Source organism: Panthera tigris, chromosome A3 (assembly GCF_018350195.1).
Source record: "Panthera tigris isolate Pti1 chromosome A3, P.tigris_Pti1_mat1.1, whole genome shotgun sequence".
NCBI classification, from domain to species: Eukaryota; Metazoa; Chordata; class Mammalia; order Carnivora; family Felidae; genus Panthera; species Panthera tigris.
In genome coordinates this window covers 49,393,947-49,408,790 of record NC_056662.1, presented here as the reverse complement: position 1 = coordinate 49,408,790, position 14,844 = coordinate 49,393,947, and positions in this window count along the sequence as shown.

Here is a 14,844-nt window from a genome sequence, read left to right as displayed (position 1 = left end):
TGGTAACAATCGGGCATATTGTTTCATATTTCACATTAATTAAATATTGGTGATTAAAAACTAACTCTAAATAAATGGAAAGAAAGATATAAGTAGAAGTAAACAAATATGTAAAGCAGAATGAAATAAAGAAACAATTAGTTTTACATAAAAATATACAAATAGTGGACAAATTTCTATGAAATATTATAAAGAAAGAACAAACAGGAAGAGGCAAAAGAGAAAGGAACCAGAATGAGTAATGTAGACAATTTTAAATACATAAGAAAATACTATTCACGACTGGCAAGTATACTGATATGTTTTAAAACTCCCCCACAAATGGGCACATTTTCTGGAAAAATACGTATTACTAACATTAACTCTAGAATAAGCATGGGATTTGAAAAATCACTAACCAAGAAAGTCAATTGTACTATAAAGTGGCTCTAGATCTAGATGGGGTTACGTGTGAATTCTTGACATTTTTGAAGGAAGAGATCATTTTCATGGTATATAAGTTGCTGCTGAGCATAGAAAGAGGTGAAAGGGTTTCTAACCCTAACATAACCTGGATTCCAAAACCCAACGAAGATAGTGTAGCTCTCCTCAAAACTCTCTAGTTAGCACCACTAATGGGAATGTGAAATTCCTAAATAAAGTGTCAGTGTCTGGAATTTAATAGTATGCTGGAAACAATCTTGGACGACAGAAGGTCTAGCCCAGGAATCCAAAGAGAATTTAATATTGTGAAAGAAAATTATTTAAACATTTTATTAACAACCCAGATAAACAAAAAGCTATCTTAACAGATTCATTCAACAAATACCTATTTCTTTAAAAAAAAAAAAACCTTAAAGATAGGAATAGAAGGATGCTTATTTCAAAAACAGCATCTCAATATTTTATAATGCACATATACATATATATAAAAACACAGTCTTTGAGGTAGCTTTGTTACCTTCTCACTTTGTAACTGTGGATGCATTACATAACCTTTTTGATCTCTCACTTTTTTCAGTCATAAAATGGGGATAATAATAGAACACTCATTTTCCTGGAAGATTAGATGAGAGAACATGAGTAATGTACTTAGCTTGGTTCCTGGCATGCAGAGAAAGCAAAATAAATATTAGCTATCATTATGACTATTAATGGCATTCCTATTAATATCAAGACTCAAATGAGAATACTTGCCACCATTATTTAACAACATGGTAACAACTAAGTACAGGATGGAGTAGTAGTAACCTGTTGGAATGCTTTGTGTAAATAACATTTAGGAAGAGCTCCAGGAACAAAGTAGGACAGACTTTTGGTCTTTTTTCATGTTTTCTAAGTTCTGTAAAGTTGGTATGTAAAAATAAAATAAATTTGTTGTTAATATTAATATTATTAAAATAGTAATACCTCTTTTTCAATTTAAGGCTAAGTTCACACTGGACAAGAACTCTTTTAGGGGTGCCTGGGTGGCTTAGTCAGTTAATCATCTGACTCTTGATTTAGGCTCAGGTGATGATCCCAGGGTCTTGGGAATGAGACCTGTGATGGGCCCTCTTCCACCCCCCACTCCACCCCCACCCACATGGCTTGGGTGTGGAGCCACCTTGAGATTTTCTCTCCCTCTGCCCCTTACCCTCTTTCTCATGCTCTTGGTCTCTCAAATTAAAAAACAAAAACAAAACTTTTTAAAAACACAGTGTGAAAACTTTTTTTGATGAGAAATCTGCACTTTGGCCATGTCTCCTGTCTGGTTCTCGAAAGTGCCAATTTGATAATGAGGAAACAAGCAGGCATTTTATACAAGTGTTTTAAAATCCTTACTAAAATCATGCAGCAGGTCAAATTGAAGCCTGACCACAGACTGACAGCAGGACTGAATAATTTCCAGCTTTCAAAATTGTTTTCTGGCTGAAATGTGGCTGTAAAAGCCCCAAAGCAGATTTTTAAAAATTACAATTTTAGCAAGGCCAATTTGGAAAGATTCCTAATATGTCACACTCCCAGAGTCATACTCCCAGCTGGCTGAGAGTATCAGGAGGCAGCATATCAGTGCATGAGAAACATTCATGATTTCAGGAGATATTTTCAGAAATGACAGAAGAACAAGAGATAGAAATCAATATTGTTTCCTTTGGTTTAGCAGTATAAATACAATAAACTATCCACACACTATGTATATACATACATACATATCTGAACCATTTGAGAGGAAGTTGCATACAAAATCTGCCCCTTTATTTTTTAATGGCTTTATTGAGGTATTATTGACATAGGCCATTTTGTAAATGTAAGATGTGCAATATAATGATTTGATACATGTATATATTGCAAAATGTTTGCTGAAATAGGTTAGTTAACACATGCTTCACCTCACAGAATTATCATTTGTTGTTGTTATGGTGAGAACATTAAAATACTACTCCCATAGCTACTTTCAAGTATGCAATACAGTACTGATAAATATAGTCACCATGCCGTACCTTAGATCTCCCAAATTTATTTATCCTATAACTGAAAGTTTGTACCTTTTGACCATATCTATCTATTTCCTTCACTCCTCTGCCCTGGAAGTCACCATTCTACTCTCTGTTTCTATGGGTTTGGTTTTTTCAGATTCTACATATAAATGAGATGATATAGTATTTGTCTTTCTCTGTGTTGGTTTGTAAGCCCCTTGGGAGCATCCTAGGTAAAATCTGAAACCTGCAACTGTACACAGAAGGCAGAGAGAAATAAAGAGGCGGCCACTCAAGGTTGGTAGGTGGGCATTCTAATAAACAAAGAAAACTCACGTATGAGACTTGTCTTGGGTGGCAGCAAGACAAATAGATTTCTGCACCCACCTGCCAGATCTTAAAAGTTTTTACAGAGGCCTTTACTGGGTTTAGTCATATATACTGCCCAGATGGTCTCAGGACCACATTCACTTTCTCAAGGTTGTGTCCTTGGGGAAACCTCTGGAGTGGGGAAAAGCAAGTAGAATACATATTCTAAGAACAGGGGAGGGGGTGAGGAACCAGATTGCCAGGGTCCAGTTCATAGGTGAACCAACAATCAAGTCACATCCCTCAAAAATCTGTCTGACTTATTTCACTTAGCATAACCACCCCCGCCAGGTCCATCCATGTTGTTGCAAAAGGAAGGATTTCCTTCTTTTTCGTGGCTGAATAATAATCCATTATTGTTATTATATATTATAATATTATATATTATATATATATCACTTTCTTTAAAATTTTTTTAAAATGTTTTTATTTTATTTTTGAGAGAGAGAAACAGAGCATGAGCAGGGGAGGGGCAAAGAGAGAGACACAGAATCTGAAGCAGGCTGTACTGTCAGCATAGAGCCCGACGCAGGGCTTGAACTCATAAACCGCTATATCATGACCTGAGCTGAAGTCGGTGCTTAACAGACTGAGCCACCAGGTACCCCATATATCACTTTCTTTATCTGTTCATCTGTCAGTGGACACTTAGGTTGTTTCCATGTGTCAGCTATTATAAATAATACTGCTATGAACATGAGGGTGAAGTTACCTCTTCAAGTTACTGATTTCATCTCCTTTGGATCTATCCCCAGAAGTGGGATTGCTGGATCATATGGTAGTTTTATTTTTAATTTTTAAAACAACTTCCATTCTCTTTTCCATTGTGGCTGTGCCTCTTTATCTCTTAACACTGTGTGTATTTCCTAAGAATAAGGACTTTTTTTTTTAATGTTTTTTACTTATTTTTGATAGAGACAGACATAGCACAAGTGGGGGAGGGGCAGAGAGAGAAGAAGACACAGAATCTGAAGCAGGCTCCAGACTCCTAGCTGTCAGCACAGAGCCCAACGTTGGGCTCAAACTCACAAACCGCAAGATTATGACCTGAGCCGAAGTCAGATGCTTAACCAGCTGAGCCACCCAGGTGCCCCAGGACATTCTTTTATATAACCTGAGTAGTTATAAACTTCAGAAAATCTGAATCAATATTTTGAATATGAACACAATACTCTAGAATTGAACAGAATACAGTATTTCTCAATCTGAATCTTACATTTTTATCTGATACAATACAGTATCAATTAGATACATACCTAATACTGAATTAAATACAGTATTCTAATCTGAACATGACATTTTATTTAATACAACTCTGTATGATTACAATATTCTAAATCTGAAAAAAAATACAGATTTCTAAATGTGGATGCAAGCCTCTTATCTAACCCCACAGTCACATTTCAATTTTGCCAATTGGTTCCATAATGTCCATTGGTTCCATAATGTCCATAATGTTACCACAATTTCCTTTTTCCATACAGAATCCAGTTGAGAATCATGTATTACATTTAGTTGTCATGTCCCTTCAATCTGGAACATTCCTCAGCCTTTCGTTGTCTTTCATGACATTGATATTTTTTAAGCACATGGATCAATTATAAGATGCCCCTTCAGTTTGGGTATGTTTAATGTATCTTCATGAGTAGATTTCAGGTTTGGTGGGACTATCCCTGATGTGAACAGCTGACAGGATTAGAAAGGTGGCTGAGTAGAAAGGCTGCAGGTGGGAGATAGGAGAGCAGGGGCTCCTGTTACCTGCTATACATCCACTTGCATTATTTGAGCTCTTAACATATAACTATTTGATAACTTTTTTTAAGACTGTATTTTTAAGTAATCTCTACACTCAACATGGTGCTTGAACTCACAGCCCTGAGATCAAGAGTCGCATACCCTACTGACTGAGCCAGCCAAGCACCCCAACAATTTTTTCAAACTAAGGGAAACTTATATTGGAGGGCACATATTTTGGAGATAGATGAGCATGGTAGTTGTTTTTCAAATCCTTTGAGGAGGTGGACAAGGAAATACATGATCTAAGGAAGAATCTTTTCTGTTGAGGAGAGTAAATCACTTTCCATCTACTTAGACATTTCGCAACTCTTGGAGGTGGTGTCCTAGAAATTCAAATCATAAGTGCTTTGAAGGTTGAGAGACCTAGACTTTCTGCTCTCCCTTTCCATATTGCTGAACTCATGCTGGGCATATAATGGCAGCTCATGAACTCTGGGCCATTGGTTCAGATATTGCTTTTGAGATTCTTTGGCCTCACTTTGGATGCTGAGTAAGGGCTGAAAAGTTTTTAAGAATTCTGGGAATGGGACCATGGGTTTGTAATGGGTGTAGTGATTTCCCTAGCAGTTCTAAGATCTGCCTCTCCAAGAACTGTTGTGAAATACTCTCACAATTTTAACTTCAGTTCATCTAGGCCCCTATTTATAGGATTTTATCAGATAGCAAGCAAGCTGCTTCAAACTTTGTTTTGGTTCATGATCACCTTTAGCTACACCCTCTACTGCTGTTGAATTTTGCTCCTCTGGGAAACTTCTTATGAAGTTTTGTTCTGCCTAAATAAACATGCCGATTTCCCTTTGTCATCACTTATGATCCCCTTTCCAGACTCCCCACTTGCAGGCCTCCTAGAAATGCAAAAATTTCCCAGGTGGTTGTATTCTTTCCCACATCTGGTACCTGGCTGATGAGAGTAAAATCTTATTTGTGACATCTAGGTCCAACATACAGATGCAGGAATCTGTTCTTTTGGAAACACCTCTCCATCTTAAAAGGCTTTGCTCATCCTCTCAAGTACTTCTACAGCACTTATCTGTCAGGAAGGAACTATAGATACCCATGGCACTATTCTCACTTTTTTGGATACCTCCTTTCGTTAAAAGTTCACCCAAGGCTGGTTATTTTCTCTCTTTCTTCTATAAAAGAAATAAAGAGAAAAAGAGAGAAAGAGAGAGAGAGAGAGAGAAAGAGAAAAAGAAAGAGAAAAAGAGAGAAAAGAAAGAAAGAAAGAAAGAAAGAAAGAAAGAAAGCGGGAAAGAAGGAGCAAAGGAGGGAATGAAAAAAGGAAGGAAAGAAAGGAGGGAGTGAAAAAGGAAAGGAAGGAAAGGAGATAGGGAAGGAAGGAAGGAAGGAAGGAAGGAAGGAAGGAAAGAAGGAAGGAGAGAAAGAAGGAAGGCAGGCAAAAACCCCCAAACCCAAAACTCACATAAGCATCACAAGTTTACCCACTGGTGCCACCTGTTGGCAAGCACACTGATATGCTTTTGCCTTGCTTGTAGCTTAATATCCATCTAAATTCACAGCTTGAACATTTTTATGTGAAGCGCTTTCTATGTTTTTCTACCTTCATCTTTCTAACTCATTAGCCACCTTGGTGGTTCAGCTTCACAGCCTTAGGATTTCTCTTTCACTCCCTTCCACCCAAGGCCACCTGCAGTATCTCTTTTCTCTTTCTCTCTTCAACACACTGTCAGTTTTGTACAATGACTGAAATTGCATTAAATCCTGAGCGAAGGGAATGGGGATGCAGCCGAGGATGGGAGGTAGGGGATATTCTGGGATCTCTTTAAATTTCATGTGTAGGGAGCCCATGGCCGGGCTGGAATTCCATAAAAATAACCAGTGTAAGTCCAATATTGCAAAGAAGTATGTGTTCATGTGTGTGTGGGGGGGGGGGGGGGGGACAGAAATCCATTTCTTTTACCAAGCAATACAGTGAAGAGTCCTTCAAGAAATTTCTGATTGAGATACTGTTGTGCCCCACATTACATCTTCTCGAACATCTCTTAACTTTGGCTGTATCCACTGGCTTTGCATTGAATGTCTCCTGCTTTCTGCCTGAGATTCTGGAACACTGAAGCATGGATCCTTCTGGGATTCCACCTGGTACTTCCACCTGTGAGACCTGGAAGTGCAAAAAGTCATAACTCATGACAAGCAGGTGGTGGAATCCTTGTGGATGAATGCTCTCCTTTCCACCTCTGTGATGGACAACTCTACCCTGCGTTCTACAAAGCACCTTGAAAGCCTTGGTGGATCCATCTCTCATGGTCCACAGGAGTGACAGACAGGAGAATGGACTCTTGCTGTGGCATTCCCTCTTTCTTGTTCTGTCTTGCACTCCTCTATCACCCCTCCTCTTTCTCCCTGGATGTCTTCTCAAGCCAAACCACCTGTCACAAGCCCTCAAGGGTCTCAGGCGGGTGTGGTAGAACAACATCCTAACCACGACAGAGTGTAGTGGAAACTGAAAGAACTCTTATGATCTGAAATTCCACCTGCACACACAAACTGGCTTTACTGAATTCAATTTTGTAAACAAAGCTTGAATCCAATCAAACAGCCATTTTTGTAAATCTAAATCCAGTCACTGTCCCGATTTTTATAAGGTGGTTTTGGGATTGTGTATACATGACCTGAAAATTATGAGAGTTAATTTGTTGGTTTCTCCTTGTATTTCTGTCAATTTTTACTTAATGCTTTTGGAGTTGTATTTTTTTTAAATTTTTTTTAATGTTTATTTATTTTTGAGACAGAGAGAGACAGAGCATGAACGGGGGAGGGTCAGAGAGAGGGAGACACAGAATCTGAAACAGGCTCCAGGCTGTGAGCTGTCAGCACAGAGCCCGACGCGGGGCTCGAACCCACGGACCGCGAGATCGTGACCTGAGCTGAAGTTGGCCGCCCAACCGACTGAGCCACCCAGGCGCCCCTTGGAGTTGTATTTTTAAGTGTACACAAGTTAAGAATTACTGATGACCATTTATCATATGTAATTTCCCTCTTATTTTGAATTACTGTCCATTTTGTCTGATATTTAATTCATATTCATTTGGTAAATATTTTCCATGCTTCATTATCAATATTTCCATATATTTACATTTTATTTTTTCCCACATATTTACATTTTAGATTGAGGTAAATTTCTTGAAAAAGTATCTAGTTGGGATTTTTTTATCCATTCCAACAATCTTTGTTTTTAATAAGAGAATTTATTCCATATGCATAGAATATAATTATTGACCTTTTTGAATTTATTTTCACTAATTTATTTTTATGTGTATTTAAAAACATTTTCCACCTTTTCTTTTTTTTTTCTTTTAAATTTGTTTCTTTCTTTCCATTTCTCAGATTGCTCAGACTTTCTTACTCCATTTTCCCTGCTACTAGATTAGAAGTTATAGATTCTGTTTCTATCTATGGTTAATCTAGAAATTGTAACAGGCATATTTATTTAAGTTTAAAACTCTCCTAACCGTGGGAAGAATTATAGAATGCTACTCCCATCAACTTCAACACTCCTGTTGTTCAGGATTTTGTTTCCATCTCATTCATTAACTCCACCATGTAGACATTGTTACAATTTCATATAGATAATGTTTGTTTTGATTTACCCACAAGTGCAATGATTTCCTTGCTTATCCTTTTGAATTTCAGATCTTTATTTGGGGCTAAATTCTCTTCCTTCTGAAGTAATTCATTAGTAAAGGAATAGAGTGGAGAGCTCTATTAGTTTTTGTTTTGTTTTGTTTTGTTGAAAAATGATTCACTAACTACACTATAGTTGACAATTATTTTCCTGTAATACTTTATTTTTTTAAAAAAAATATTTATTTTGAGAGAGACAGAAACAGCATGAGTGGGGGAAGGGCAGAGAGAGAGGGAGACAGAGAATAATCCCAAGTTGGTTTCACATTGTCAGCATGGATCCTGTAATACTTTAAAGATATTCCTCCTTTGCCAGCTGTCAACCTAATTATCATTCCTGTGCAGGTGATCCACCTTTCTTTTATGTTTAAAAAAAGTTTTTTAAACGTTTTATTTATTTTTGAGAAAGAGCGAGTGAAAGCGGGGTAGGGGCACAGAGAGAGGGAGACACAGAATCTGAAGCAGGTTCCAGGCTCTGAGCTGTTAGCACAGAGCCCAACACGGGGCTTGAACTAACAAACTGTGAGATCATGACCTGAGCTCAAGTCGGACGTTTAACCAACTGAGCCACCCAGGCACTACCCTTTTCTTTCTGTTTTTATGACCTGCTATTTGTCTTGTCTTTGATTTCTGACAGTTTTACAATGATGTGTGTAGGTGTTGATTTCATTTTGTTTAACTGGCTCAGAATTTGTGCACTTTAGAAGTTGAGTATTGTCTTTCATTAATTCTATAAAATTTGAAGCTTTTAAGTCACTGAGTATTGCCTCTTCTCACTCTCTCCTCTAAAACTCCAAGGGTGTGTGTGTGGGTGGGTATGTTTGTGTGTGTGTCTTCCACACTCCATGTCTTGCATCCTCTTTTCCAAACTCTTTATCCTTTTGACTCTGTGATACAATGTCTATTTAGTGGGGGGAAATTTGATTAATTAATTCATAGCTATTACTGATATGATGTTTGGACATATACCCCTTGATCTTGTTTTATATTTTCTAATTTATCATTCTTGCTTGTTCCTTTCCCATCTTACCCATTTCTGCTTTTTATTTTTTGATTGACCAAATTCTGTTCCATTTCCTTCACCAATGGTTTGTAACTACATTGCCTATTTTTAGTTTTCTAGAATTGTTTCTAATTTCTAAGAACATACTCTATGTGTGTTTTGGGCTGTAGTTTCTTCCCAAAATTCCACCATTTGTCTCCTGTCTTCCAAGGGCTCCTCCCTCAGGATTTCTTTTCAACCAGTTGTTATGGACCAAATGTTTGTGTACCCCCAAAACTCATGTGTTGAGATCCTACCCCCAGGGTGATGGCATTAGGAAGCAGGGCCTTTAGGAGATGCTGAGGTCATGAAGGTGAAGCCCCCCTGATCAGGTTTAGTGCTCTTGTGAAAGAGACCCCAGAGAGCTCACTCACCCCTTCCACCATGTGAGGACACAGTGAAATGATGGCTGTCCATGAACCAGGAAGAGGGTTCTCCCCACCAGACACTGAATCTGCCGGCACCTTGTCTTGGATTTCCCAGTCTCCAGAACAATGAGAAATTTACTTTTGTGTTGAAGTCAACCAGTTGGTGGTACTTGTTATAGCAGCTAAAATGGACTAAGACATGAAGTCTATCTTTTCCTATTTTATCAGAATTTTAAATAAATTATTTCAGTTATTTCATATACCCTGTCTACCACCTTGATATCCCCCACCGCCACCGCCCCCCCCTTCCCCCGGTCATATATAACAGATGTCTCATCTCCTTAACCAGAGTGTCTGTCCCTTGAGCTCAGGACTGCCACACTGCTTTGTACATAGTCAGTCTTTGTTCATGAACTCACTAAAGAGACAAAGACTATTTCAAGGGGTGTCATTATTCAGGAAATATTTCTGGACTTTCTCTGATGATGACATGATTTCAAGGAATGTGTTGTGTTCTTCTGGTTGATCTGTCCTGTAAATTATAATCATTAGGTTTCCCAGTCAGGATAGGAAGTAACTTTAAAGTTACATGTAGACTCCCCATAAAAAAGAATGAAATCTTGCCATTTGCAACAACATAGATGGATCTAGAGAGTATTATACTAAGTGAATAACATCAGTCAGTCAGAAAGACAAATACCATATGGTTTCACTCATATGCGGAATTTAAGAAACAAAACAAATGAGCAAAGGGAAAAGAGAGAGAGAAGCAAACCAAGAAACAGACTCTTAACTATAGAGAACAAACTGATGGTTACCAGGGGGGAGGGAGGTTGAAGGTTGTGTGAAATAGGTGATAGGGATTAAAGAGTACACTTATGATGAAAAAAAGTTAAACATAGAATCTATCACCAGGTGGCAGTGTTGGCCAGCTTGAACTTTCTCAAAGTCCTTGCTGTCCGAAATTTGATTGATACTAGTTTTGTATTTTCTATCACTGATTTTTCCATCCAATCAATCAATATAGCAATCAATACACATCCTCCTGGACACTCAGTGGGTGCTTTCAGGGTTGGGACACTGTTTAATCTCTCTTTGGGACCCACAGGGATTGGCCCCAGAGAAAGCAGTGTCCATTCCAGGCAGTCAGCACATGTTTGCTGGCTGACCCCTTTCCTGCCACAGTCTTTGTCTCAAAGCTGTGCGTGTATGTAAACCCTCACACTTGGGTTGATTGAGCTAAGAGGCTGGAGAGCCCCTGGAGACATTCCCAAGGCCACAACAGAGATGGCAAGAGCGGTTTCAGCTGCCATTGCCCTCTTGGGGCAGGAAAAGGGGCCCAACTCCTCAGACCTGCCCAAAGAGTTCTTCCTGGTTTGCCTTCCTCTCTTATAGACTCTTGCATCAGAGAAGCCAAGCATCAAGGGTGATCACTGCCAGACAAGCTTCTGAGCAAAGATATCTGTTGGACTGAAACCATGAATGGGACAGGGTGGGCATTAGGAGTGAGTGGACTCTACAGACTTCTGCCAGATGACGAACCCATAGGATGAACCATGAGGACAAATGGCCACTGGGCCTTCCTGGCACACGGGGAAATCCACACACTGTTCAGGATGACTGTCCTGGTTTAAGAGTTGGCTTTTCTGAGCAGTGTTGCTCTTGGCTGTCTCATCTGCTTTGCCCTCTGGAGTATAAATAAACCTCCTCCTCCTCCTGTTACCTCTCCACTAGTCACCATTTGAATTCAAAGAAAACTCTAAGAGTGAGCTGAGAGCACTTTCTCTAGCTGTCCACCCCCTCAATTTTTTGTTTTATGCAAGTTGAAATAAAAACCTTCCCAGGCAGAACTGGCTGCCATTCTTAGAAGCTGCTGGATCAGAAACCCATTAGACGTAAACTCTGATTGCACTTCTGTCTAGAATAAAGCCAATTCTAGTTGTGCCAACTTTAAAGGAAACTACAAACAGTGCTCCTGACTGCATCACTCAGCCCTAAAGGAGTGTGAGGCACAGTGGCTGTCCTGATCTGATGGGGACAGTGCCCATCGAGCTGGGCTGGGGGCAGTCTACTGAGTTGGAAGCCAAAGAAAGATAAGGAATGGGGAGGGGATAGGGCATGAGATCCATAAACCTGAAGTGCAACAGTCTTTAAATCTATCATTAAGTTTCCCATACTAACAGAAGCTATGATTTTATTGAAACAGAACAAAAAAACCCTTTGGATATTAAATCTGGCATCTTCTCATGAGGAAGAATACACTGCTTGGAATTTTAGAGCTAAAGGATTTAGAACTTGCTACATTTGCTCATTTTGTAGATAAGAAACCTGAGGCCTAGAGACATCAAGGGGCTTGCCACATGGTGGGCTGGGGGAAGGATTGAAGGCCTAATCCAGTCTCTTGGCACCCTGTCCAACGCTGTCTGTCTACTCAGCTTCCCCAAGGGCTGCTGAATGAGGAAGCAAGGGTTTGACCCATGGGTGATGGTTGCCAATGGCTCAAAGTTCTTACCACTTGGTGCTTGGAGGGACCCTCATTGTGTCTGTATGATCACCACTAAAAATGTCAGCCTGCCATTGGGTGAGAGCAGGCAGTGCTATTGCCACAGCAAGGGTGTCTGCAGGAGAGGCAGCTCTGAGACTGAGGAGAGTATACATGGGTGCAGGGAGCCTTGCTCTCTCCCCTTGGCCCTGTGGACCCTAGCAGTTAGAAGATTGGTTCTTCCAGCTATCAATGACTACTAGACACAGAGATGCCATTGTCTTTACTGACGATGCTTTTGACTATGTGGGCTTTTGTGTGTGAGGGGGAGGGGGTCTCATGGAGGTGAACCCAAGAGTGTAAATCGTTTCTGTGGGTTTGTGGATAAATGACACCCTAGCCTTTCATGCTCATGTAGGGCTAGATAACTTCCAGGGCTTGGTGTTGATGAAATTGAGTTAGCATATTACTAGAATTGACAGAGAACACACCCGCCACAATGTCTGGCTGCTGTATATGCAGCACTGCCTTCAGAAGCCCCCAGATCCAGGAGGACACTCGCTGTCAACCCAGTACCATCTGGAGGTGGTCCTGGTTTTCACTTCCTCTCTGTTTTGTTCTTTGGTGATGAAACCTCTTGCTCTGTGGTTGCTGTGCATGTTGGGTTAACCCCACAGGGTAGATACAAAGTAAGCCCCAGGTTCCTATGGAAAATCTCTCAGGCCTCCCTACTTCTGCACCTGCCAACGTACATCTTTCAGCTGTAAGGGCTTGGCCCAGGGGCCTCTTGGGAAGAAAATGTGACTAGCACTTCCTGGATGTCCTGCTGCTCTCTCTCAGCACCACTGAGGCTCCACAGAAGCAGTCTTGTGGATATGGCAGGGGCAGATGGATAGAGTGGTTCCACCTTGTTCTGGGAGATAGGCTTCCTGGAGGCAGCAGGGATGGCCTTGGCCTCAGGGGCCCCAAGGGCTGTGACACTCAGGAGGAAGGTCCTCCAAGTCACCTCTTGGGTAATGGGCTGCAGGAAGTGCAATTCTGTACCACCTGAATTCTGAAATATTTTATGTACACATAATCACTTTTCTTTATGCAACCTGAAGGAAACAAGAACTATGTACTTCTTTCTCTTATTAAAATCTTTTCTAACGTTTATTTATTTTTGAGACAGAGAGAAACAGAGCATGAATGGGGGAGGGTCAGAGAGAGGGAGACACAGAATCTGAAACAGGCTCTAGGCTCTGAGCTGTCAGCACAGAGCCCAACGCGGGGCTCGAACTCACAGACTGCGAGATCATGACCTGAGCCGAAGTCGGCTGCTTAACCGACTGAGCCACCCAGGTGCTCCTATTTTAAAGTTGAGTCAATTCTATGTACTTTCCTCATTGTTCTCATTGTGGGGTCTCTTCCTCTGGAAGGCTATATGGGCTCCCTTACAGCATCACAGCTGGGTTCCAAGAAAGACAGGGCTGTGGCTGGGGTCTCACAGGGCCTAGACCTAGGTCCATCAGAGAGGGGTGCTCCCTGTGTTCCAGCATCAAAGCAGTCCACCAGCCTGCATTCAAGAGGTGGGGGACAGGCTCCTCATCTTGCTGGAGTGTACACCATCACTTACAGGGGATGAAATGTTGTTAGCCATCTTTGGGATCCCCTGCCACAGTTATAATCTTCATTCACAATTCTATATGTTCTATTAAAATGAAGATCCAGGCCAAATGGTGAAGCAGATAATAAGGAAGGAGCGGGGGTGCTGGATGTTACCGCTGCTCCTCCACTGTTTATTTCTTTGGGCTCAGTTTCCTCATTTGTTCCACCAGGGGGTTGATAATTAACAGAAATTGATAGCCCTAGTTTTTAAGCTAAGTAAAAGATGCATCTGGCATAGAGCAAGGCACATGTCTAGTGCTAGCTGTTGTCACTGGCTTACCAGCCTTAAAATCCTTTATTCTCTGGCAGAAGACAGGCATTACACACACACACACACACACACACACACACACACACACACACACACGGCCTGGGGTTGACTTCCAGTGGAAGCTCCTCCAAAAGACCCTCTTCTGCAGCATATTTCCCTTTCCAGACCTTACAGCTAATAGGAAGTAATCTTTCCCAAACCCAAAGAACTCAACCAACCAGTTTTCCAAATTCCCTTTCCCCTCTGTTTGTCTTCTTTAGTATGTGTTTACTCCTTGGGTGTTGAAATATTTAAGTATCTGGTTGAGACAAGATTCTATGAGTTTCCTTCTTAGCTTGACAACAAGAACACAGCCTCCACCACTGGGCTTCCTGTGTGCCCATTCCAGGCTAGACTTTTCAGATACTACTGCATTTAGTCTTGACCGAGGCCCTGGGGAAAGAGATGTTACTCTTGTTTTGAAGAAAAGGAAAATGAGGCGCAGAGAGGTTAAGAAACTTGCTCAGGGTCACAGAGCTCGAAAAGTCAACGTTTGAACCCAGGCCACAGACGCTGGAGCAATGGGAGAAACCTTCATGTTTCCAAATCAGCCAAGGTTAGTAGGCCATTTGCTTCCCTGTTACACTCTCGCTCACCTCCCCTTAGCAGGTGACCTCCGCGAGGGCTGAGGCCAGCAGCTGGCTGATAAGAACATCAGACTCCGGACCAACGTCCTGGCCCAAGGACCACTAACCAGCCCATTTGGCCCACGGGAGCAGCTTGTGTGTGTGTTGGGGGGTGGGGCA